This window comes from Peromyscus leucopus, chromosome 20 (assembly GCF_004664715.2).
Source record: "Peromyscus leucopus breed LL Stock chromosome 20, UCI_PerLeu_2.1, whole genome shotgun sequence".
In the NCBI taxonomy this organism is placed as follows: domain Eukaryota; kingdom Metazoa; phylum Chordata; class Mammalia; order Rodentia; family Cricetidae; genus Peromyscus; species Peromyscus leucopus.
Window position 1 is genome coordinate 46,717,252 of NC_051080.1, and position 4,872 is coordinate 46,722,123.

The 4,872-nt window shown below is 37.9% G+C and overlaps 1 long non-coding RNA gene across 1 annotated transcript; it reads right to left on the reverse strand.

Annotated features, from left to right (window-relative positions):
- Positions 1–244: 244 nt before the first annotated feature.
- On the reverse strand, positions 245–1,874 carry LOC114699900. The gene is made up of 2 exons (XR_003735606.1): positions 1,491–1,874; positions 245–296 (listed from the first exon to the last, which is right to left on the reverse strand). It is a non-coding gene; the product is annotated as an uncharacterized LOC114699900 (long non-coding RNA).
- Between the last annotated feature and the right edge of the window lie 2,998 nt (positions 1,875–4,872).

Sequence of the window (4,872 nt, forward strand, 5' to 3'; positions counted from 1 at the left end):
CCCTTGCCTGGGATGTCTGGGTTGCAGCCCACTCTAAATCCCTAACGTTTGTTTAAAGTGTCTGTGGTTACTTGGGACGTGCTTTAATACAAAGGGCAGTATTTTCCTCAGTTGCAAAGCTTGTTACCAGTGTCTTTTTGTTACTATGTGCCATATGTTACTATGTTATGCTGATGACTTCTCTATGAGTTGATGTTTATCTTTCACACCCCTGAGCAGTGGCAGTTTGAGACTTCTTTTTTTTTTTCAATGAATCTTCATTGTGAGTATTCCAGCTGGTATCAAAAAAATTTGTCCTGTGGGAGAGCATAAGCCAGTAAGTCGTTAATTCTTTTCTAATAAGGAATTAATTAACTTTATTTTAAATATCTAACATGTATGATATTTACTGGATAGTTAGGGCATTGACCTTTGTTTTAGGAATATATTGAATTTTATAAGGATTTCCATAACCATTTATATTGTGCATCATGTTCCGACAAATTTCATATGTCTATATAATATGAGGTATATACAGGGATGCTTTGGGGATAGAAGTAGTTACAATCGTAACTGAGCAACAAATTAAACCAGGACTGACCTTGGAAAAGTGGGATAGCATCAGGCATTTTATTTTTGATCACCTTAACTACACATTTGTTTCTCTTAAAATTTTTTTTTAACATTTTAAATGTTAGTGATCAGGGAGGGTGTTATGTTAAATGCAACTATTTTATGCTGTTTGCTAGGTTCCAGGAGTTACAAAGAAAGTGTACCTGGGTTTTAGTTAGGGAAAAAGAACACACACACACACACACACACACACACACACACACACACTCTCACACACACACACATATATATATCACGTATCACATTAAGCAACAGAGCATAGTGGTTCACAATCTAGATTAGGTGGCCTAGAGGTCTAGTCTTGAAAAATAACCTTTGAATATAACTTCCTTGGACTAAACCACTCAAGCTATCCCCAGCTCAGACTCCTTTGCTTTTTAAAGAAACTATATATATATATATATATATATATATATATATATATATATATATATAAAGTGTATATATGTGTGTATACACACACACATATAAAACCTTTAAAAGGCGGTTTTAAAATTTTATTTTTTATATTCATGCCATCTATCTATCTATCTATCTATCTATCTATCTATCTATCTATAATTTTATGTGAATGGGTGTTTTGCTGTATGTGTGGCACTTGCATGCCTGGTGTCTTGGAGACCAGAAGAGGGCACTGGATCCTCTGGAACTAGAGTTAACAGATGGTTGTGAGCTGCTATATGGGTGCTGGGAATCAAACTGAGGTCTTTTGAAAGAGCAGCTGATGCTCTTTATAGATTATCTCTCTCTCCAGGACACTTTAGCATTTTTAACAATGTATATATGTGGTTGTCTGTGTATTTATATGTATATATGAATGAGTTCAGGTGCCCAAGGGTGCCCAGAGAGGGCACTGGATCCCCTGGAGCTGGACTTACAGGTAAATGTGAACAGCTGGGAACAAAACTCGGCTTCTCTGCGAATGCAGGATGTCCTGTTGACCACTGAGCCGACTCTCCAGTCCATGCTTAGTTTTCTAAACTGTAAAGTAGAATGATACAAGTTTTTCCTAGAAGGTTGGAGAAAGTGGTTTAAAAAGTTAAAATCATCAATATAATTTACTCGTCAACTAATGAATGCTTAATCAAGGTTTTTCTGAAACCACTGTATTCCTTATTTAATAAATGACACCCAATGTAAGAGACTCCGATTTTCTTTGTAAAAATGTTAAGAACATTGTTTTTAGGCAGGTATGGTGACACATTCCTCTAACTTCAGCATATAGGTAGCTAAGGCAGGTAGCCCATGATTTCAAGGCCAGTTTGAGCTACATACAAGACTCTGTCAATAAATAATAAATAAATAAAATAAAAGGAATGAAAGAAAAGGAAAATACATATTCTTTGATCTTCCACGGCCAATCCCACATTCATATATTCTGAAGAAATCCTAGATATTACATTTTCTCCAGAGGTATTCCAACAGCTAGCACTAAGTAGTTTTTTTCCCTAATTTTTATATATTTACTTTATTTGTGTGGGTTTTTGTCTGAATGTATGCCTCTGCACAATATGCATGCAGTGCTCGAGGAAGACAGACAAGGACGTCAGATCTCTTGGAACTGGAGTTACTGACGGTTTTGAGCCACCACGTGGGTGCTGGGAATCTAACTTGAGTAGCCTGGAAGAAGAGTCAGTGGTCTTAACCTCTGAGCCATTTCTCCAGCCCCTGAAGTCTTTGATTAAAACAATTAATATACCATTATCACCCTAAAATACTTCCTTATTATCATCAAATTTCCAGTTCTGTTACATAAAGATTCTGCCTCCATCTTTAGCCTCCGCTAATTTAGTGTCTAAATGAAGTTCACCAACCACCTGCTCATTGTTGATCTCTTAGATCTTAATTAAAATACCCAAACTGTAGATCCCTTCTGCTCCATCTCCTCATTTCTTTCTTGCCACATGTTTATTGAAAACAAAAACTGGATTTTTTTTGTCTTGTAGAATGTGCTCTAGTGTCCCACAGATTACATTCCCACGATGTTGTATGCTTCTCTTTATTCTCACTTCCCTATACACTGGTAGGTGTAGCTAAAATATGTTTCAACTTGTTTGTTGTTTTTTATTTGTCTCAGCAAATTCATAAGTAGTATTGGGCTTGCACCAAGAACTATGGAATAGAACTGGAGTTTTAGGACAAAGTCATTACTTTGGCATCCACAGTGGGCTCTGCTTGATTACCCTCCCCCAACGCCAACTAAAGAGTGTAAAAGTTGAAAAGGATGGGGACGACTTTAATGTGCCGAGAAGAGGAATGACTTCTTCCAATGACTCCAAGTTCATTTTTGGAGTATAGGCATGAGCTTGGGGTTTAAATAGTGGAAGAACCTGGGCTGGGGGCAAGGAGTAGAATACATAATTAGGCAGTGTTGGTCAATCATCATTAAGCAGATGTGGTCTCAAAAGGGGGCAGGCTGCTTCTCAGGAGGCCAGTCCTTCTGTCCCAGGTTGCACCCATGGCAATGTGAATAGCTGCCCTCAACAGCAGGGTGGTTTGTTCTGGGAAACTGTGTTCAGGACAATAACTGGAGCCCTCCATATACCTTTTAGGGTCTGGAGAAGATTGTACAATGTTGTTGAGGGAAGCCTCGGTTACTCTTATGTTTGTGAATTTCAGTTTTGAAGTTGAGTGAGTGAGGTTATGTGGCACCAGTTTTTAGATAGGCACTCACTGAGAGATTATCATGCCTACATGGAGAGGTAGGGAGCTGACTCAAGGTAAGGAGACAGGTGCAAAATGAAGGCAGAGATGCTAGGCTTTCATCCTGTTTTTCATTACCTTGTGGGCCCAAGTAAGTTGTCAATTTATTACTATTATTATTATTATTATTATTATTATTATTATTATTGCTGTTGTTCTTTGGATTTTTAAGACAGTCTCTCTATGTAGTCATGGCTGTTCTGGAACTCACTACATAGACCAGGCTGGCCTCAAACTCTCAGGGATTTGCCTGCCTCCCAAGTGCTGGGATTAAAGATGTGTGCCACCATGCACAGTTGAGTTGTCAATGTTTTATAGCAAGGAAGGTTTTATTTATTTATTAAGAATTTTTTTATTCATTTTACATACCAGTCAAAGATCCCCCTCTTCCCTCCTCCCGCCCCTCCAGCCTCTCCCCCCCAACCCAACCCTCATAGTTTTCAAATTGAAAGACATTTTTCTTATACAATATATTCTGATCACACCTTTTCATCCTCCAGTTCCTCCCATATTTCCTTTACCTCTCTGCCTATCCAACTCTATGCCCTTTTTTCTCTTGCTTAAAAAAAACAACAAAAAATCAAGAAGCACACACACACACACACACACACACACACACACACACACACACACACATACAAAATACAAAATTGGAAACCAAAATATGCAAGGAAAAGATTGAGAAGACAAAAACTACCCAAACAAAGCAATATGAGACAAAAAGTCTACACAAATATCATTTTGTATTGGCCATCTAGTCCTGGGCATGGGGTCTAGGCTGAAATGTGGTTAATATACCCAGTGAGACTCCATTGAGGAAGACTAATATTTTCTTTGCAAGTGGGTGCCGATTGTAGATAGCTTCATGAGTAAAGTAGGGACGAATGCCCACTTTCCCTTCTCAGGGCTGGGACCCATGCAGGCCCTGTGAGTGCTGTGACGGTCTCTGTGGGTTCATATGTGCATCAGTCCTGTTGTATGGAGGACGTTGTTTCCTTGGAGTCATCCATCCCCTCTGACTCTTCTACATGGGTCCCTGAGACATGAGGGGAGGGGTTGATGAAAAGGCAGCCCATTTTGGACCGAATGCTCCAAAGTGCAAGTGCAGTTTTGAAATGTCTGTCATAATGAATGACAGCTTGACTAGTTTTGAAGGTCAGCAGATGTTGGTCCTTAGTTGACACTGAATGCCCAAATCCTTTTGTAAATTAAGTTTTAAAATTATTTGATATAAAAGTCACATTTGCTTTTCCATTTCTGTGTTTAAAGTTTTACTTATGATATTCAGTTAAGAAAAGTTATACTTTTAAGTACCAACCTGTAACATTGTTTCTAAGTTTACAAATATGCTTACTGACTATTAGGTAGGAATACAGATAGATAGCTTTATAAAAGTATAAATAAAAAGTGATTGGAATATTATTGTTCCAAGACCTTTTAATATAATAGCTGTGTGCTTTTTACAACGTGTTAATTGTAAATAACCTCATGCACTGCTAAATACACAACAATTATTAATAAAACTTACACTAAGATGTTGATCACACTGTGGAAATG